The sequence below is a fragment of the Silene latifolia genome, chromosome 10 (assembly GCF_048544455.1).
Source record: "Silene latifolia isolate original U9 population chromosome 10, ASM4854445v1, whole genome shotgun sequence".
Classification (NCBI taxonomy): Eukaryota; Viridiplantae; Streptophyta; class Magnoliopsida; order Caryophyllales; family Caryophyllaceae; genus Silene; species Silene latifolia.
Genome location: NC_133535.1, coordinates 7,009,697 through 7,032,558, shown reverse-complemented (window position 1 = coordinate 7,032,558; position 22,862 = coordinate 7,009,697).

Sequence of the window (22,862 nt, the reverse complement as noted above, 5' to 3'; positions counted from 1 at the left end):
CGGAATCCCGAAAAACCGTGTATTATACACTCCAATTTCAGCCGTTCGGAGGTCGTACCGGACCCTGTTTCCTTTTCTCCATGTTTTTCAATCACGCGTCCGACCTCATTTCAGTAATCAACCTGTTCGATTTCAGGAATCAACCTATTCGATTTCAACCTCAAGTAACGATCTTTAACAAATTTTTCACGATAATCCGAGTTTCGGCGAATGCACCCACACTGGCACCCCCAGATATCTTCCGTTGGTACTTAAACTTTGCGTAGCCGCTTTATCTGACCCGAGGTAATTTCTATGTGATTTCAGGAGAATTTTGTTCCGGGACACCGGAATCCCGAAAAAACGTGTATTATAGGAATCAACCTGTTCAATTTCAGCCCCAAATAACGAGCTTTAACACATTTTTCACGATAATCCGAGTGTCGGCGAATGCTAGTTTGCGGCTTACCGACACCTCCAAATGTCTTCCGTTGGTGCTCAAACTTTGCGTGGCCGCTTTATCTAACCCGAGGAACTTTCTATGTGATTTGTGGAGAATTTTGTTCCGGGACCTCGGAATCCTGAAAAACCGTGTATTATACACTTCAATTTCAGCCGTTCGGAAGGTCGTACCGGACCCTGTTTCTTTTTCTCCCTGTTTTTCAATCACGTGTCCAAGCTCATTTCAGGAATCAACCTGTCCGATTTCAGCATCAAATAACGAGTTTTAACACATTTTTCACGATAATCCGAGTTTCGGGGAATGCTGGTTTGTGGCACACCGGCACCTCCAAATGTCTTCCGTTGGTACTCAAACAATGCGTGGCCGCTTTATCTGACCCAAAGAAATTTCTATGTGATTTCAGGAGAATTTTGTTCCGGGTCCCCGGAATCTCGAAAAACCGTGTATTATACACTCCAATTACAGCCGTTCGGAAGGTTGTACCGGACCCTGTTTCCTTTTCTCCCTGTTATTCAATCACGCGTCCGACCTCATTTCAGGAATCAACCTGTTCGATTTCAGGAATCAACTTGTTCGATTTCAGGAATCAACCTGTTCGATTTCAGCCTCAAATAACGAGATTTAACACATTTTTCACGATATTCCGAGTTTCGGCGAATGCTGGTTTGTGGCACACCGGCACCCCCAAATGTCTTCCTTTGGTGGTCAAATTTTGCGTGGCCGCTTTATCTGACCCGAGGAACTTTCTATGTGATTTCCGGAGAATTTTGTTCCGGGACCCCGTAATCCCGAAAAACCGTGTATTATATACATCAATTTCAGTTGTTCGGATGGTCGTACCGGACCCAGTTTCATTTTCTCTCTGTTTTTCAATCACGAGTTTCGGCGAATGCTGGTTTGTGGCACACCGGCACCCCCAAATGTCTTCCGTTGGTGCTCAAACTTTGCGTTGCCGCTTTATCTGACCCGAGGAACTTTCTATGTGATTTGTGGAGAATTTTGTTCCGAGACCTCGGAATCCTGAAAAACCGTGTATTATACACTTCAATTTCAGCCGTTCGGAAGGTCGTACCGGACCCTGTTTCTTTTTCTCCCTGTTTTTCAATCACGCGTCCGAGCTCATTACAGGAATCAACCTGTTCAATTTTAGCCCCAAATAACGAGCTTTAACACATTTTTCACGAGAATCCGAGTGTCGGCGAATGCTAGTTTGCGGCTTACCGTCACCTCCAAATGTCTTCCGTTGGTGCTCAAATTTTGCGTGGCCGCTTTATCTGACCCGAGGAACTTTCTATGTGATTTGTGGAGAATTTTGTTCCGGGACCTCGGAATCCTGAAAAACCGTTTATTATACACTTCAATTTCGTAGTTCGGAAGGTCGTACCGGACCCTGTTTCTTTTTCTCCCTGTTTTTCAATCACGCGTCCAAGCTCATTTCAGGAATCAACCTGTCCGATTTCAGCTTCAAATAACGAGTTTTAACACATTTTTCACGATAATCCGAGTTTCGGCGAATGCTGGTTTGTGGCACACCGGCACCTCCAAATGTCTTCCGTTGGTACTCAAACTTTGCGTGGCCGCTTTATCTGACCCGAGGAAATTTCTATGTGATTTCAGGAGAATTTTGTTCCGGGACCCCGGAATCCCGAAAAACCGTGTATTATACACTCCAATTTCAAAGCCGTTCGGAAGGTCCTACCGGACCCTGTTTCCTTTTCTCCCTGTTATTCAATCACGCGTCCGACCTCATTTCAGGAATCAACCTGTTCGATTTCAGGAATCAACTTGTTCGATTTCGGGAATCAACTGTTCGATTTCGACCTCAAATAACGAGATTTAACACATTTTTCACGATATTCCGAGTTTCGGCGAATCTTTGGTTTGTGGCACACGGCACCCCCAAATGTCTTCCTTTGGTGCTCAAACTTTGCGTGGCCGCTTATATCGACCCGAGGTAATTTCTATGTGATTTCGGGAGAATTTTGTTAGGGACAGGAATCCGAAAAAACGTGTATTATAGGAATCAACTGTTCAATTTCAGCCCCAAATAACGAGCTTTAACACATTTTTCACGATAATCCGAGTGTCGGCGAATGCTAGTTTGCGGCTTACCGACACCTCCAAATGTCTTCCGTTGGTGCTCAAATTTTGCGTGGCCGCTTTTATCGACCCGAGGAACTTTCTATGTGATTTGTGGAGAATTTTGTTCCGGGACCTCGGAATCCTGAAAAACCGTGTATTATACACTTCAATTTCAGCCGTTCGGAAGGTCGTACCGGACCCTGTTTCTTTTTCTCCCTAATTTTCAATCACGCGTCCAAGCTCATTTCAGGAATCAACCTGTCCGATTTCAGCTTCAAATAACGAGTTTTAACACATTTTTCACGATAATCCGAGTTTGGCGAATCTTTGGTTTGTGGCACACCGGCACCTCCAAATGTCTTCCGTTGGTACTCAAACTTTGCGTGGCCGCTTTATCTGACCCGAGGAAATTTCTATGTGATTTCAGAAGAATTTTGTTCCGGGACCCCGGAATCCCGAAAAACCGTGTATTATACACTCCAATTTCAGCCGTTCAGAAGGTCCTACCGGACCCTGTTTCCTTTTCTCCCTGTTATTCAATCACGCGTCCGACCTCATTTCAGGAATCAACCTGTTCGATTTCAGGAATCAACTTGTTCGATTTCAGGAATCAACCTGTTCGATTTCAGCCTCAAATAACGAGATTTAACACATTTTTCACGATATTCCGAGTTTCGGCGAATGCTGGTTTGTGGCACACCGGCACCCCCAAATGTCTTCCGTTGGTGCTCAAACTTTGCGTGGCCGCTTTATCTGACCCGAGGAACTTTCTATGTGATTTATGGAGAATTTTGTTCCGAGACCTCGGAATCCTGAAAAACCGTGTATTATACACTTCAATTTCAGCCGTTCGGAAGGTAAACCGGACCTGTTTCTTTTTCCCTGTTTTTCAATCACGCGTCCGAGCTCATTACAGGAATCAACCTGTTCAATTTTAGCCCCAAATAACGAGCTTTAACACATTTTTCACGAGAATCCGAGTGTCGGCGAATGCTAGTTTGCGGCTTACCGACACCTCCAAATGTCTTCCGTTGGTGCTCAAATTTTGCGTGGCCGCTTTATCTGACCCGAGGAACTTTCTATGTGATTTGTGGAGAATTTTGTTCCGGGACCTCGGAATCCTGAAAAACCGTGTATTATACACTTCAATTTCGGCCGTTCGGAAGGTCGTACCGGACCCTGTTTCTTTTTCTCCCTGTTTTTCAATCACGCGTCCAAGCTCATTTCAGGAATCAACCTGTCCGATTTCAGCTTCAAATAACGAGTTTTAACACATTTTTCACGATAATCCGAGTTTCGGCGAATGCTGGTTTGTGGCACACCGGCACCTCCAAATGTCTTCCGTTGGTACTCAAACTTTGCGTGGCCGCTTTATCTGACCCGAGGAAATTTCTATGTGATTTCAGGAGAATTTTGTTCCGGGACCCCGGAATCCCGAAAAACCGTGTATTATACACTCCAATTTCAGCCGTTCAGAAGGTCCTACCGGACCCTGTTTCCTTTTCTCCCTGTTATTCAATCACGCGTCCGACCTCATTTCAGGAATCAACCTGTTCGATTTCAGGAATCAACTTGTTCGATTTCAGGAATCAACCTGTTCGATTTCAGCCTCAAATAACGAGATTTAACACATTTTTCACGATATTCGAGTTTGGCGAATCTTTGGTTTGTGGCACACCGGCACCCCCAAATGTCTTCCTTTGGTGGTCAAATTTTGCGTGGCCGCTTTATCTGACCCGAGGAACTTTCTATGTGATTTCCGGAGAATTTTGTTCCGGGACCCCGTAATCCCGAAAAACCGTGTATTATACACATCAATTTCAGCTGTTCGGATGGTCGTACCGGACCCAGTTTCATTTTCTCTCTGTTTTTCAATCACGCATCCGAGCTCATTTCCGGAATTAACCTGTTCGATTTCAGGAATCAACCTGTTCGATTTCAGCCTCAAATAACGAGTTTTAACACATTTTTCACGATAATCCGAGTTTCGGCGAATGCTGGTTTGTGGCACACCGGCACCCCCAAATGTCTTCCGTTAGTGCTCAAACTTTGTGTGGCCGCTTTATCTGACCCGAGGAACTTTCTATGTGATTTGTGGAGAATTTTGTTCCGGGACCTCTGAATCCTGAAAAACCGTGTATTATACACACTTCAATTTCACTAGTTCGAAGGTAAACCGGACCTGTTTCTTTTTCTCCCTATTTTTCAATCACGTATCCGAGCTCATATCAAGAATCAACCTGTTCGAATTCAGCCTCAAATAACGAGATTTAACACATTTTTCACGATAATCCGAGTTTCGGCGAATGCTGGTTTGTGGCACACCGGTACCCCTAAATGTCTTCCGTTGGTGCTCAAACTTTGCGTAGCCGCTTTATCTGACCCGAGGTAATTTCTATGTGATTTCAGGAGAATTTTGTTCCGGGACACCGGAATCCCGAAAAAACGTGTATTATACACTTCAATTTCAGCCGTTCGGAAGGTCGTACCGGACCCTGTTTTTTTCTCCCTGTTTTTCAATCACGCGTCCGAGCTCATTTCAGGAATCAACTTGTTCGATTTCAGGAATCAACCTGTTCGATTTCAGCCTCAAATAACGAGCTTTAACACATTTTTCACGATATTTCGAGTTTCGGCGAATGCTGGTTTGTGGCATACCGGCACCCCCAAATGTCTTCCTTTGGTGCTCAAACTTTGCGTGGCCGCTTTATCTGACCCGAGGAACTTTCTATGTGGTTTCCGGAGAATTTTGTTCCGGGACCCCGTAATCCCGAAAAACCGTGTATTATACACTTCAATTTCAGCCGTTCGGATGGTCACACCGGACCCTGTTTCATTTTCTCTCTGTTTTTCAATCACGCGTCCGAGCTCATTTCGGGAATCAACCTGTTCGATTTAATCCTCAAATAACGTGCTTTAACACATTTTCCACGATAATCCGAGTTTCGGCGAATGCTAGTTTGTGGCACACCGGCACTCCTAAATGTCTTCCGTTGGTGCTCAAACTTTGCGTGGCCGCTTTATATGACCAAAGGAACTTTCTATGTGATTTCCGGGGTATTTTGTTCCAGGACCCCGGAATCCCGAAAAACCGTGTATTATACACTCCAATTTCAGCCGTTCGGAAGGTCGTACCGGACCCTGTTTCCTTTTCTCCATGTTTTTCAATCACGCGTCCGACCTCATTTCAGGAATCAACCTGTTCGATTTCAGGAATCCACCTGTTCGATTTCTGTCTCAAATAACGAGCTTTAACACATTTTTCACGATATTCCGAGTTTCGGCGAATGCTGGTTTGTGGCACACTGGCACCCCCAGATATCTTCCGTTGGTACTCAAACTTTGCGTAGCCGCTTTATCTGACCCGAGGAACTTTCTATGTGATTTCCGGGGTATTTTGTTCCGGGACACCGGAATCCCGAAAAACCGTGTATTATACACTCTAATTTCACCGTTCGGAAGGTAAACAGGACCGTTTCCTTTTCTCCTGTTTTTCAATCACGCGTCCGACCTCATTTCAGGAATCAACCTGTTCGATTTCAGGAATCAACCTATTCGATTTCAATCTCAAGTAACGATCTTTAACAAATTTTTCACGATAATCCGAGTTTCGGCGAATGCTGGTTTGTGGCACACTGGCACCCCCAAATGTCTTCCGTTGATGCTCAAACTTTGCGTGGCCGCTTTATCTGTCCCGAGGAACTTTTTATGTTATTTCCGGAGAATTTTGTTCCGGGACCCCGAAATCCCGAAAAACCGTGTATTATACACTTCAATTTCAGCCTTTCGGAAGGTCGTACCGGTCACTGTTTCTTTTTCTCCCTGTTTTTCAATCACGCGGCCGAGGTCATTTCAAAAATCAACCTGTTCGATTTCAGGAATCAACCTGTTCGATTTCAGCCTCAAATAACGAGATTTAACACATTTTTCACGATAATCCAAGTTTCGGCGAATGCTGGTTTGTGGCACACCGGCACCCCCAAATGTCTTCCGTTGGTACTCAAACTTTGCGTGGCTGCTTTATCTGACCCGAGGAAATTTCTATGTGATTTCAGGAGAATTTTGTTCCGGGACCACGGAATCCCGAAAAAACATGTATTATACACATTAATTTCAGCCGTTCGGAAGGTCGTACCGGACCCTGTTTTTTTTCTCCCTGTTTTTCAATCACGCGTCCGAGCTCATTTCAGGAATCAACTTGTTCGATTTCAGGAATCAACCTGTTCGATTTCAGCCTCAAATAACGAGCTTTAACACATTTTTCACGATATTCCGAGTTTCGGCGAATGCTGGTTTGTGGCACACCGGCACCCCCAAATGTCTACCTTTGGTGCTCAAACTTTGCGTGGTCGCTTTATCTGACCCGAGGAACTTTCTATGTGATTTCCGGAGAATTCTCTTCGGGGACCCCGTAATCCCGAAAAACCGTGTATTATACACTTCAATTTCAGCCGTTCGGAAGGTCGTACCGGACCCTGTTTCTTTTTCTCCCTAATTTTCAATCACGCGTCCAAGCTCATTTCAGGAATCAACCTGTCCGATTTCAGCTTCAAAAAACGAGTTTTAACACATTTTTCACGATAATCCGAGTTTCGGCGAATGCTGGTTTGTGGCACACCGGCACCTCCAAATGTCTTCCGTTGGTACTCAAACTTTGCGTGGCCGCTTTATCTGACCCGAGGAAATTTCTATGTGATTTCAGGAGAATTTTGTTAGGGACCGGAATCCCGAAAAAAACCGTGTATTATACACTCCAATTTCGGTACTGTTCGGAAGGTCCTCAGGACCTGTTTCCTTTTCTCCCCGTTATTCAATCACGCGTCCGACCTCATTTCAGGAATCAACCTGTTCGATTTCAGGAATCAACTTGTTCGATTTCGGGAATCAACTGTTCGATTTCAGGAATCAACTTGTTCGATTTGACCTCAAATAACGAGATTTAACACATTTTCACGATATTCCGAGTTTGGCGAATCTTTGGTTTGTGGCACACCGGCACCCCCAAATGTCTTCCGTTGGTGCTCAAACTTTGCGTGGCCGCTTTATCTGACCCGAGGAACTTTCTATGTGATTTCTGGAGAATTTTGTTCCGAGACCTCGGAATCCCGAAAAACCGTGTATTATACACTTCAATTTCAGCCGTTCGGAAGGTCGTACCGGACCCTGTTTCTTTTTCTCCCTGTTTTTCAATCACGCGTCCGAGCTCATTACAGGAATCAACCTGTTCAATTTTAGCCCCAAATAACGAGCTTTAACACATTTTTCACGAGAATCCGAGTGTCGGCGAATGCTAGTTTGCGGCTTACCGACACCTCCAAATGTCTTCCGTTGGTGCTCAAATTTTGCGTGGCCGCTTTATCTGACCCGAGGAACTTTCTATGTGATTTGTGGAGAATTTTGTTCCGGGACCGCGGAATCCTGAAAAACCGTGTATTATACACTTCAATTTCAGCCGTTCGGAAGGTCGTACCGGACCCTGTTTCTTTTTCTCCCTGTTTTTCAATCACGCGTCCAAGCTCATTTCAGGAATCAACCTGTCCGATTTCAGCTTCAAATAACGAGTTTTAACACATTTTTCACGATAATCCGAGTTTCGGCGAATGCTGGTTTGTGGCACACCGGCACCTCCAAATGTCTTCCGTTGGTACTCAAACTTTGCGTGGCCGCTTTATCTGACCCGAGGAAATTTCTATGTGATTTCAGGAGAATTTTGTTCCGGAATCCCGAAAAACCGTGTATTATACACTCCAATTTAGTGTTAGGAAGGTCCTACCAGGACCTGTTTCCTTTTCTCCCTGTTATTCAATCACGCGTCCGACCTCATTTCAGGAATCAACCTGTTCGATTTCAGGAATCAACTTGTTCGATTTCAGGAATCAACCTGTTCGATTTCAGCCTCAAATAACGAGATTTAACACATTTTTCACGATATTCCGAGTTTCGGCGAATGCTGGTTTGTGGCACACCGGCACCCCCAAATGTCTTCCTTTGGTGGTCAAATTTTGCGTGGCCGCTTTATCTGACCCGAGGAACTTTCTATGTGATTTCCGGAGAATTTTGTTCCGGGACCCCGTAATCCCGAAAAACCGTGTATTATACACATCAATTTCAGCTGTTCGGATGGTCGTACCGGACCCAGTTTCATTTTCTCTCTGTTTTTCAATCACGCATCCTAGCTCATTTCCGGAATTAACCTGTTCGATTTCAGGAATCAACCTGTTCGATTTCAGCCTCAAATAACGAGTTTTAACACATTTTTCACGATAATCCGAGTTTCGGCGAATGCTGGTTTGTGGCACACCGGCACCCCCAAATGTCTTCCGTTAGTGCTCAAACTTTGTGTGGCCGCTTTATCTGACCCGAGGAACTTTCTATGTGATTTGTGGAGAATTTTGTTCCGGGACCTCTGAATCCTGAAAAACCGTGTATTATACACACTTCAATTTCAGCCGTTCCGAAGGTCGTACCGGACCCTGTTTCTTTTTCTCCCTGTTTTTCAATCACGTATCCGAGCTCATATCAAGAATCAACCTGTTCGAATTCAGCCTCAAATAACGAGATTTAACACATTTTTCACGATAATCCGAGTTTCGGCGAATGCTGGTTTGTGGCACACCGGTACCCCTAAATGTCTTCCGTTGGTGCTCAAACTTTGCGTAGCCGCTTTATCTGACCCGAGGTAATTTCTATGTGATTTCAGGAGAATTTTGTTCCGGGACACCGGAATCCCGAAAAAACGTGTATTATACACTTCAATTTCAGCCGTTCGGAAGGTCGTACCGGACCCTGTTTTTTTCTCCCTGTTTTTCAATCACGCGTCCGAGCTCATTTCAGGAATCAACTTGTTCGATTTCAGGAATCAACCTGTTCGATTTCAGCCTCAAATAACGAGCTTTAACACATTTTTCACGATATTTCGAGTTTCGCGAATCTTTGGTTTGTGGCATACCGGCACCCCCAAATGTCTTCCTTTGGTGCTCAAACTTTGCGTGGCCGCTTTATCTGACCCGAGGAACTTTCTATGTGGTTTCCGGAGAATTTTGTTCCGGGACCCCGTAATCCCGAAAAACCGTGTATTATACACTTCAATTTGTACCCGTTCGGATGGTCACAGGACCTGTTTCATTTTCTCTCTGTTTTTCAATCACGCGTCCGAGCTCATTTCGGGAATCAACCTGTTCGATTTAATCCTCAAATAACGTGCTTTAACACATTTTCCACGATAATCCGAGTTTCGGCGAATGCTAGTTTGTGGCACACCGGCACTCCTAAATGTCTTCCGTTGGTGCTCAAACTTTGCGTGGCCGCTTTATATGACCCGAGGAACTTTCTATGTGATTTCCGGGGTATTTTGTTCCAGGACCCCGGAATCCCGAAAAACCGTGTATTATACACTCCAATTTTCAGCCGTTCGGAAGGTCGTACTAGGACCTGTTTCCTTTTCTCCATGTTTTTCAATCACGCGTCCGACCTCATTTCAGGAATCAACCTGTTCGATTTCAGGAATCCACCTGTTCGATTTCTGTCTCAAATAACGAGCTTTAACACATTTTTCACGATATTCCGAGTTTCGGCGAATGCTGGTTTGTGGCACACTGGCACCCCCAGATATCTTCCGTTGGTACTCAAACTTTGCGTAGCCGCTTTATCTGACCCGAGGAACTTTCTATGTGATTTCCGGGGTATTTTGTTCCGGGACACCGGAATCCCGAAAAACCGTGTATTATACACTCTAATTTCGGCCGTTCGGAAGGTCGAAATGCAGGACCTGTTTCCTTTTCTCCTGTTTTTCAATCACGCGTCCGAGCTCATTTCAGGAATCAACTGTTCGATTTCAGGAATCAACCTATTCGATTTCAATCTCAAGTAACGATCTTTAACAAATTTTTCACGATAATCCAGGAGTTTGAACATTTGGTTTGTGGCACACTGGCACCCCAAATGTCTTCCGTTGATGCTCAAACTTTGCGTGGCCGCTTTATCTGTCCCGAGGAACTTTTTATGTTATTTCCGGAGAATTTTGTTCCGGGACCCCGAAATCCCGAAAAACCGTGTATTATACACTTCAATTTCAGCCTTTCGGAAGGTCGTACCGGTCACTGTTTCTTTTTCTCCCTGTTTTTCAATCACGCGGCCGAGGTCATTTCAAAAATCAACCTGTTCGATTTCAGGAATCAACCTGTTCGATTTGACCCTCAAATAACGAGCTTTAACACATTTTTCACGATAATCCAAGTTTTGGCGAATCTTTGGTTTGTGGCACACCGGCACCCCCAAATGTCTTCCGTTGGTACTCAAACTTTGCGTGGTCTGCTTTATCGACCCGAGGAAATTTCTATGTGATTTCAGGAGAATTTTGTTAGGGACCACGGAATCCCGAAAAAACATGTATTATACACATTAATTTCGGTAGTTCGGAAGGTCGTCAGGACCTGTTTTTTTTCTCCCTGTTTTTCAATCACGCGTCCGAGCTCATTTCAGGAATCAACTTGTTCGATTTCAGGAATCAACCTGTTCGATTTCAGCCTCAAATAACGAGCTTTAACACATTTTTCACGATATTCCGAGTTTCGGCGAATGCTGGTTTGTGGCACACCGGCACCCCCAAATGTCTACCTTTGGTGCTCAAACTTTGCGTGGTCGCTTTATCTGACCCGAGGAACTTTCTATGTGATTTCCGGAGAATTCTCTTCGGGGACCCCGTAATCCCGAAAAACCGTGTATTATACACTTCAATTTCAGCCGTTCGGAAGGTCGTACCGGACCCTGTTTCTTTTTCTCCCTAATTTTCAATCACGCGTCCAAGCTCATTTCAGAATCAACTTTGTCCGATTTGACTTCAAAAACGAGTTTTAACACATTTTTCACGATAATCCGAGTTTCGGCGAATGCTGGTTTGTGGCACACCGGCACCTCCAAATGTCTTCCGTTGGTACTCAAACTTTGCGTGGCCGCTTTATCTGACCCGAGGAAATTTCTATGTGATTTCAGGAGAATTTTGTTCCGGGACCCCGGAATCCCGAAAAACCGTGTATTATACACTCCAATTTCAAGTAGTTCGAAGGTCCCTCAGGACCTGTTTCCTTTTCTCCCTGTTATTCAATCACGCGTCCGACCTCATTTCAGGAATCAACCTGTTCGATTTCAGGAATCAACTTGTTCGATTTCAGGAATCAACCTGTTCGATTTCAGGAATCAACCTGTTCGATTTCAGCCTCAAATAACGAGATTTAACACATTTTTCACGATATTCCGAGTTTCGGCGAATGCTGGTTTGTGGCACACCGGCACCCCCAAATGTCTTCCGTTGGTGCTCAAACTTTGCGTTGCCGCTTTATCTGACCCGAGGAACTTTCTATGTGATTTATGGAGAATTTTGTTCCGAGACCTCGGAATCCTGAAAAACCGTGTATTATACACTTCAATTTCAGCCGTTCGGAAGGTCGTACCGGACCCTGTTTCTTTTTCTCCCTGTTTTTCAATCACGCGTCCGAGCTCATTACAGGAATCAACCTGTTCAATTTTAGCCCCAAATAACGAGCTTTAACACATTTTTCACGAGAATCCGAGTGTCGGCGAATGCTAGTTTGCGGCTTACCGACACCTCCAAATGTCTTCCGTTGGTGCTCAAATTTTGCGTGGCCGCTTTATCTGACCCGAGGAACTTTCTATGTGATTTGTGGAGAATTTTGTTCCGGGACCTCGGAATCCTGAAAAACCGTGTATTATACACTTCAATTTCAGCCGTTCGGAAGGTCGTACCGGACCCTGTTTCTTTTTCTCCCTGTTTTTCAATCACGCGTCCAAGCTCATTTCAGGAATCAACCTGTCCGATTTCAGCTTCAAATAACGAGTTTTAACACATTTTTCACGATAATCCGAGTTTCGGCGAATGCTGGTTTGTGGCACACCGGCACCTCCAAATGTCTTCCGTTGGTACTCAAACTTTGCGTGGCCGCTTTATCTGACCCGAGGAAATTTCTATGTGATTTCAGGAGAATTTTGTTCCGGAATCCCGAAAAACCGTGTATTATACACTCCAATTTCAGCCGTTCAGAAGGTCCTACCGGACCCTGTTTCCTTTTCTCCCTGTTATTCAATCACGCGTCCGACCTCATTTCAGGAATCAACCTGTTCGATTTCAGGAATCAACTTGTTCGATTTCAGGAATCAACCTGTTCGATTTCAGCCTCAAATAACGAGATTTAACACATTTTTCACGATATTCCGAGTTTCGGCGAATGCTGGTTTGTGGCACACCGGCACCCCCAAATGTCTTCCTTTGGTGGTCAAATTTTGCGTGGCCGCTTTATCTGACCCGAGGAACTTTCTATGTGATTTCCGGAGAATTTTGTTCCGGGACCCCGTAATCCCGAAAAAAACCGTGTATTATACACATCAATTTAATTTATTCGGATGGTCGACGGACCAGTTTCATTTTCTCTCTGTTTTTCAATCACGCATCCGAGCTCATTTCCGGAATTAACCTGTTCGATTTCAGGAATCAACTTGTTCGATTTCAGCCTCAAATAACGAGTTTTAACACATTTTTCACGATAATCCGAGTTTCGGCGAATGCTGGTTTGTGGCACACCGGCACCCCCAAATGTCTTCCGTTAGTGCTCAAACTTTGTGTGGCCGCTTTATCTGACCCGAGGAACTTTCTATGTGATTTGTGGAGAATTTTGTTCCGGGACCTCTGAATCCTGAAAAACCGTGTATTATACACACTTCAATTTCAGCCGTTCCGAAGGTCGTACCGGACCCTGTTTCTTTTTCTCCCTGTTTTTCAATCACGTATCCGAGCTCATATCAAGAATCAACCTGTTCGAATTCAGCCTCAAATAACGAGATTTAACACATTTTCACGATAATCCGAGTTTCGGCGAATCTTTGGTTTGTGGCACACCGGTACCCCTAAATGTCTTCCGTTGGTGCTCAAACTTTGCGTAGCCGCTTTATCGACCGAGGTAATTTCTATGTGATTTCAGGAGAATTTTGTTCCGGGACACCGGAATCACGAAAAAACGTGTATTATACACTTCAATTTGTAGTTCGGAAGGAAGGTCGACGGACCTGTTTTTTCTCTCCTTTTTTCAATCACGCGTCGAGCTCATTTCAGGAATCAACTTGTTCGATTTCAGGAATCAACTGTTCGATTTGACCTCAAATAACGAGCTTTAACACATTTTTCACGATAATTCGAGTTTCGGCGAATCTTTGGTTTGTGGCATCCGGCACCCCCAAATGTCTTCCTTTGGTGCTCAAACTTTGCGTGGCCGCTTTATCAGACCCGAGGAACTTTCTATGTGATTTCGGGAGAATTTTGTTCCGGGACCCGTAATCCCGAAAAACCGTGTATTATACACTTCAATTTGAGCCGTTCGGATGGTCACAGGACCCTGTTTCATTTTTCTCTCTGTTTTTCAATCACGCGTCCGAGCTCATTTGGGAATCAACTGTTCGATTTAATCCTCAAATAACGTGCTTTAACACATTTTCCACGATAATCCGAGTTTCGGCGAATGCTAGTTTGTGGCACACCGGCACTCCTAAATGTCTTCCGTTGGTGCTCAAACTTTGCGTGGCCGCTTTATATGACCCGAGGAACTTTCTATGTGATTTCCGGGGTATTTTGTTCCAGGACCCCGGAATCCCGAAAAACCGTGTATTATACACTCCAATTTCAGCCGTTCGGAAGGTCGTACCGGACCCTGTTTCCTTTTCTCCATGTTTTTCAATCACGCGTCCGACCTCATTTCAGGAATCAACCTGTTCGATTTCAGGAATCCACCTGTTCGATTTCTGTCTCAAATAACGAGCTTTAACACATTTTTCACGATATTCCGAGTTTCGGCGAATGCTGGTTTGTGGCACACTGGCACCCCCAGATATCTTCCGTTGGTACTCAAACTTTGCGTAGCCGCTTTATCTGACCCGAGGAACTTTCTATGTGATTTCCGGGGTATTTTGTTCCGGGACACCGGAATCCCGAAAAACCGTGTATTATACACTCTAATTTCAGCCGTTCGGAAGGTCGTACCGGACCCTGTTTCCTTTTCTCCCTGTTTTTCAATCACGCGTCCGACCTCATTTCAGGAATCAACCTGTTCGATTTCAGGAATCAACCTATTCGATTTCAATCTCAAGTAACGATCTTTAACAAATTTTTCACGATAATCCGAGTTTCGGCGAATCTTTGGTTTGTAGGCACTTTGGCACCCCCAAATGTCTTCCGTTGATGCTCAAACTTTGCGTGGCCGCTTTATCTGTCCCGAGGAACTTTTTATGTTATTTAGGAGAATTTTGTTAGGGACCCCGAAATCCGAAAAACCGTGTATTATACACTTCAATTTGACCTTTCGGAAGGTCGTGCGGTCACTTGTTTCTTTTTCTCCTGTTTTTCAATCACGCGGCCGAGGTCATTTCAAAAATCAACCTGTTCGATTTCAGGAATCAACCTGTTCGATTTGACCCTCAAATAACGAGCTTTAACACATTTTTCACGATAATCCAAGTTTCGGCGAATCTTGGTTTGTGGCACACCGGCACCCCCAAATGTCTTCCGTTGGTACTCAAACTTTGCGTGGCTGCTTTATCGACCGAGGAAATTTCTATGTGATTTCGGGAGAATTTTGTTAGGGACCACGGAATCCAGAAAAAACATGTATTATACACATTAATTTGCCGTTCGGAAGGTCGCGGACTGTTTTTTTCTCCTGTTTTTCAATCACGCATCCGAGCTCATTTCGGGAATCAACCTGTTCGATTTCAGGAATCAACTTTGTTCGATTTGACCTCAAATAACGAGCTTTAACACATTTTTCACGATAATCCGAGTTTGGCGAATCTTTGGTTTGTGGCACACCGGCACCCCCAAATGTCTACCTTTGGTGCTCAAACTTTGCGTGGTCGCTTTATCTGACCCGAGGAACTTTCTATGTGATTTCCGGAGAATTCTCTTCGGGGACCCCGTAATCCCGAAAAACCGTGTATTATACACTTCAATTTCAGCCGTTCGGATGGTCGTACCGGACCCAGTTTCATTTTCTCTCTGTTCTTCAATCACGCGTCTGAGCTCATTTCGGGAATCAACCTGTTCGATTTAAGCCTCAAATAACGAGCTTTAACACATTTTCCACGATAATCCGAGTTTCGGTGAATGCTGGTTTGTGGCACACCGGCACCCCCAAATGTCTTCCGTTGGTGCTCAAACTTTGCGTGGCTGCTTTATATGACCCGAGGAACTTTCTATGTGATTTCCGGGGTATTTTGTTCCAGGACCCCGGAATCCCGAAAAACCGTGTATTATACACTCCAATTTCAGCCGTTCGGAAGGTCGTACCGGACCCTGTTTCCTTTTCTCCATGTTTTTCAATCACGCGTCCGACCTCATTTCAGTAATCAACCTGTTCGATTTCAGGAATCAACCTATTCGATTTCAACCTCAAGTAACGATCTTTAACAAATTTTTCACGATAATCCGAGTTTCGGCGAATGCTGGTTTGTGGCACACTGGCACCCCCAGATATCTTCCGTTGGTACTCAAACTTTGTGTAGCCGCTTTATCTGACCCGAGGTAATTTCTATGTGATTTCAGGAGAATTTTGTTCCGGGACACCGGAATCCCGAAAAAACGTGTATTATACACTTCAATTTCAGCCGTTCGGAAGGTAAACCGGACCTTTTTTTTCTCCTGTTTTTCAATCACGCGTCTGAGCTCATTTCAGGAATAAACTTGTTCGATTTCAGGAATCAACCTGTTCGATTTCAGCCTCAAATAACGAGCTTTAACACATTTTTCACGATATTTCGAGTTTCGGCGAATGCTGGTTTGTGGCATACCGGCACCCCAAAATGTCTTCCTTTGATGCTCAAACTTTGCGTGGCCGCTTTATCTGACCCGAGGAACTTTCTATGTGGTTTCCGGAGAATTTTATTCCGGGACCCCGTAATCCCGAAAAACCGTGTATTATACACTTCAATTTCAGCCGTTCGGATGGTCACACCGGACCCAGTTTCATTTTCTCTCTGTTTTTCAATCACGCGTCCGAGCTTATTTCGGGAATCAACCTGTTCGATTTAATCCTCAAATAACGTGCTTTAACACATTTTCCACGATAATCCGAGTTTCGGCGAATGCTGGTTTGTGGCACACCGGCACCCCTAAATGTCTTCCGTTGGTGCTCAAACTTTGCGTGGCCGCTTTATATGACCCGAGGAACTTTCTATGTGATTTCCGGGGTATTTTGTTCCAGGACCGGAATCCGAAAAACCGTGTATTATACACTCCAATTTCGGCCCGTTCGGAAGGTCGTCGGAACTGTTTCCTTTTCCCCATGTTTTTCAATCACGCGTCCGACCTCATTTCAGGAATCAACAACTGTTCGATTTCGGGAATCCACTGTTCGATTTCTGTCTCAAATAACGAGCTTTAACACATTTTTCACGATATTCCGAGTTTCGGCGAATGCTGGTTTGTGGCACACTGGCACCCCCAGATATCTTCCGTTGGTACTCAAACTTTGCGTAGCCGCTTTATCTGGCCCGAGGTAATTTTATGTGATTTCAGGAGAATTTTGTTCCGGGACACCGGAATCACGAAAAAACGTGTATTATACACTTCAATTTCAGCCGTTCGGAAGGTAAATCGGACCTGTTTTTTTCTCCCTGTTTTTTAATAACGCGTCCGAGCTCATTTCAGGAATAAACTTGTTCGATTTCAGGAATCAACCTGTTCGATTTCAGCCTCAAATAACGAGCTTTAACACATTTTTCACGATATTTCGAGTTTCGGCGAATGCTGGTTTGTGGCATACCGACACCCCCAAATGTCTTCCTTTGGTGCTCAAACTTTGCGTGGCCGCTTTATCTGACCCGAGAACTTTCTATGTGGTTTCCGGAGAATTTTGTTCCGGGACCCCGTAATCCCGAAAAACCGTGTATTATACACTTCAATTTCAGCCGTTCGGATGGTCACACCGGACCCAGTTTCATTTTCTCTCTGTTTTTCAATCACGTGTCCGAGCTCATTTCGGGAATCAACCTGTTCGATTTAAGCCTCAAATAACGTGCTTTAACACATTTTCCACGATAATCCGAGTTTCGGCGAATGCTGGTTTGTGGCACACCGGCACCCCTAAATGTCTTCCGTTGGTGCTCAAACTTTGCGTGGCCGCTTTATATGACCCGAGGAACTTTCTATGTGATTTCCGGGGTATTTTGTTCCAGGACCCCAGAATCCCGAAAAACCGTGTATTATACACTCCAATTTCAGCCGTTCGGAAGGTCGTACCGGACCCTGTTTCCTTTTCTCCATGTTTTTCAATCACGCGTCCGACCTCATTTCAGGAATCAACCTGTTCGATTTCAGGAATCCACCTGTTCGATTTCTGCCTCAAATAACGAGCTTTAACACATTTTTCACGATATTCCGAGTTTCGGCGAATGCTGGTTTGTGGCACACCGGCACCCCCAAATGTCTTCCTTTGGCGCTCAAACTTTGCGAGGCCGCTTTATCTGACCCGAGGAACTTTCTATGTGATTTCCGGAGAATTTTGTTCTGGGACCCCGTAATCCCGAAAAACCGTGTATTATACACTTCAATTTCAGCCGTTTGGATGGTCGTACCGGACCCAGTTTCATTTTCTCTCTGTTTTTCTATCACGCGTCCGAGCTCATTTCGGGAATCAACCTTTTCGATTTAAGCCTCAAATAACGAGTTTTAACACATTTTCCACGATAATCCGAGTTTCGGCGAATGCTGGTTTGTGGCACACCGGCACCCCCAAATGTCTTCCGTTGGTGCTCAAACTTTGCGTGGTCGCTTTATATGACCCGAGGAACTTTCTCTGTGATTTCCAGGGTATTTTGTTCCAGGACCCCGGAATCCCGAAAAACCGTGTATTATACACTCCAATTTCAGCCGTTCGGAAGGTCGTACCGGATCCTATTTCCTTTTCTCCCTGTTTTTCAATCACGCGTCCGACCTCATTTGAGGAATCAACCTGTTCGATTTCAGGAATCAACCTATTCGATTTCAACCTCAAGTAACGATCTTTAACAAATTTTTCACGATAATCCGAGTTTCGGCGAATGCTGGTTTGAGGCACACTGGCACCCCCAAATTTCTTCCGTTGATGCTCAAACTTTGTTAGGCCGCTTTATCTGACCCGAGGAACTTTTTATGTGATTTCCGTAGAATTTTGTTTCGGGACCCCGAAATCCCGAAAAATCGTGTATTATACACTTCAATTTCAGCCGTTCGGAAGGTCGTACCGGTCACTGTTTCTTTTTCTCCCTGTTTTTCAATCACGCGGCCAAGGTCATTTCAAAAATCAACCTGTTCGATTTCAGGAATTAACCTGTTCGATTTCAGCCTCAAATAACGAGATTTAACACATTTTTCACGATAATCCAAGTTTCGGCGAATGCTGGTTTGTGGCACACCGGCACCCCCAAATGTCTTCCGTTGGTACTCAAACTTTGCGTGACCGCTTTATATGACCCGAGGAAATTTCTATGTGATTTCAGGAGATTTTTGTTCCGGGACCCCGGAATCCCGAAAAAACGTGTATTATACACATTAATTTCAGCCGTTCGGAAGGTCGTACCGGACCCTGTTTTTTTTCTCCCTGTTTTTCAATCACGCGTCCGAGCTCATTTCAGGAATCAACCTGTTCGATTTCAGGAATCAACTGTTCGATTTCAGCCTCAAATAACGAGCTTTAACACATTTTTCACGATATTAGAGTTTGGCGAATCTTTGGTTTGTGGCACACCGGCACCCCCAATTGTCTTCCTTTGGTGCTCAAACTTTGCGTGGCCGCTTTATCTGACCCGAGGAACTTTCTATGTGATTTCCGGAGAATTTTGTTCCGGGACCCCGTAATCCCGAAAAACCGTGTATAATACACTTCAATTTCAGCCGTTCGGATGGTCGTACCGGACCCAGTTTCATTTTCTCTATGTTTTTCAATCACGCGTTCAAGCTCATTTCGGGAATCAACCTGTTCGATTTAAGCCTCAAATAACGAGCTTTAACACATTTTCCACGATAATCCGAGTTTGGCGAATCTTTGGTTTGTGGCACACCGGCACCCCAAATGTCTTCCGTTGGTGCTCAAACTTTGCGTGGCCGCTTTATATGACCCGAGGAACTTTCTATGTGATTTCGGGGTATTTTGTTCCAGGACCGGAATCCGAAAAACCGTGTATTATACACTCCAATTTGTAGTTCGGAAGGTTGTACCGGACCCTGTTTCCTTTTCTCCCTGTTTTTCAATCACGCGTCCGACCTCATTTCAGGAATAAACCTGTTCGATTTCAGGAATCAACCTATTCGATTTCAACCTCAAGTAACGATCTTTAACAAATTTTTCACGATAATCCGAGTTTCGGCGAATGCTGGTTTGTGGCACACCGGCACTACCAAATGTCTTCCGTTGGTGCTCAAACTTTCCGTGGCCACTTTATCTGACCCGAGGAACTTTCTATATGATTTCCGGAGAATGTTGTTCCGGGACCCCAGAATCCAGAAAAACCGTGTATTATACACTTCAATTTTGTATGTTCGGAAGGTCGCACAGGACCTTGTTTCTTTTTTTTTTCCTTTTTTCAATCACGCGTCCGAGCTCATTTCGGGAATCAACTGTTCGATTTGGGAATCAACTTTAATTGACCTCAAATAACGAGCTTTAACACATTTTCACGATAATCGAGTTTGGCGAATCTGGTTTTGGCACACCGGCACCCCAAATGTCTTCCGTTGGTGCTCAAACTTTGTGTGGCCGCTTTATCTGACACGAGGAACTTTCTATGTGATTTCCGTAGAATTTTGTTCCGGGACCCCCGTATCCTGAAAAACCGTGTATTATACACTTCAATTTCGGTAGTTCGGAAGGTCGTGCGGACCCTGTTTCTTTTTCTCATTTGTTTTTCAATCACGCGTCCGAGCTCATTTCAGGAGTCAACCTGTTCGATTTAAGGAATCAACTTTGTTCGATTTTAGCTTAAATAACGAGCTTTAACACATTTTCACGATAATCAGGAGTTTCGGCGAATCTTTGGTTTGTGGCACACCGGCACCCCCAAATGTCTTCCGTCGGTGCTCAAACTTTGCGTGGCCGCTTTATTCGACCCGAGGAACTTTCTATGTGATTTCCGGAGAATTTTGTTCAGGGACCCCGTATCTGAAAAACCGTGTATTATACACTTCAATTTCAGTAGTTCGGAAGGTAAACAGGACCCATTTCTTTTTCTCATTTGTTTTTCAATCACGCGTCCGAGCTCATTTCAGGAGTCAACCTGTTCGATTTAAGGAATCAACCTGTTCGATTTTAGCTTAAATAACGAGCTTTAACACATTTTCACGATAATCCGAGTTTCGGCGAATGCTGGTTTGTGGCACACCGGCACCCCCAAATGTCTTCGCTGGTGCTCAAACTTTGCTGGCCGCTTTATCGACCCGAGGAACTTTCTATGTGATTTTCGGAGAATTTTGTTAAAGGGACCCCGAATCTGAAAAAACCGTGTATTATATACTTCAATTTCGGCCGTTCGGAAGGTAAATCACAGGACCTGTTTCTTTTTCTCCTGTTTTTCAATCACGCGTCCGAACTCATTTCAGGAATCAACCTGTTTGGTTTCAGGAATCAAACCATTCGATTTCGGTCTCAAATAACGAGCTTTAACACAATTTTCACGATAATCCGAGTTTTGGCGAATCTTTGGTTTGTGGCACACCGGCACCCCCAAATTTCTTCCGTTGGTGCTCAAACTTTGCGTGGCCGCTTTATCGGAACCGAGGAACTTTCTATGTGATTTCCGTAGAATTTTGTTCCGGGACGCCCGAATCCCGAAAAACCATGTATTATACACTTCAATTTGGTAGTTCGGAAGGTCGTCTAGGACCCTGTTTCTTTTTCTCCTGTTTTTCAATCACGCGTCCGAGCTCATTTCAGGAATCAACCTGTTTGGTTTCAGGAATTAAACTGATTCGATTTCGAGTCTCAAATAACGAGCTTTAACACATTTTTCACGATAATCGAGTTTCGGCGAATGCTGGTTTGTGGCACACCGGCACCCCCAAATGTCTTCCGTTGGTGCTCAAATTTTGCGTGGCCGCTTTATCTGACCCGAGGAACTTTCTATGTGATTTCCGTAGAATTTTGTTACGGGACCCCCGAATCCCGAAAAACCGTGTATTATACACTTCAATTTTACCGTTCGGAAGGTAAATGAGGACCTGTTTCTTTTTCTCCTGTTTTTCAATCACGCGTCCGAGCTCATTTCAGGAATCAACCTGTTCGATTTCAACCTCAAATAACGATCTTTAACACATTTTTCACGATAATCCGAGTTTCGGCGAATGCTCGTTTGTGGCACACCGGCACCTCCATATATCTTCAGTTGGTGCTCAAACTTTGCGTGGACGCTTTATCGATCCGAGGAAGTTTCTATGTGATATCCAGAGAATTTCTTTCCAGGGACCGGAATCCGAAAAACCGTGTATTATATACTTCAATTTCGGTAGCCCGTTCGGAAGGTCGTCAGGACCCATTTCATTTCTGTTTGTTTTTCAATCACGCGTCCGAGCTCATTTCAGAAACAACTTGTTCGATTTCGGCCTCAAATAACGAGCTTTAACACATTTTCACGATAATCCGAGTTTCGGCGAATCTTTGGTTTGTGGCACACCAAGCACCCCAAATGTCTTCCGTTTGTGCTCAAACTTTGCGTGGCCGCTTTATCTGACCCGAGGAAATTTCTATGTGATTTCCGTAGAATTTTGTTCCGAGACCCCCGAATCCCGAAAAACCGCGTATTACACTTCAATTTAAGCCGTTCGGAAGGTCGTCTAGGACCTGTTTCTTTTTCACCCCGTTTTTCAATCACGCGTCGAGCTAATTTCATGAATCAACCTGTTCGATTTGGGAATCAACATTCGATTTGACCTCAAATATCGAGCTTTAACACATTTTCACGATAATCGAGTTTCGGCGAATCTTTGGTTTGTGGCACACCGGCATCCCAAATGTCTTCCGTTGGTGCTCAAACTTTGCGTGGCCGCTTTATCTGACCTGAGGAACTTTCTATGTGATTTCCGGAGAATTTTGTTCCGGGACCCCGGAATCCCGAAAAGCCATGTATTATATATTTCAATTTGGCCGTTCGGAAGGTCGTACGGACCACTGTTTCTCTTTCTCCCATTTTTTCAATCACGCGTCTCGGGCTCATTTCGGGAATCAACATGTTCGATTTCGGGAATCAACTTTGTTCGATTTGACCTCAAATAACGATCTTTAACACATTTTTCACGATAATTCGAGTTTGGTGA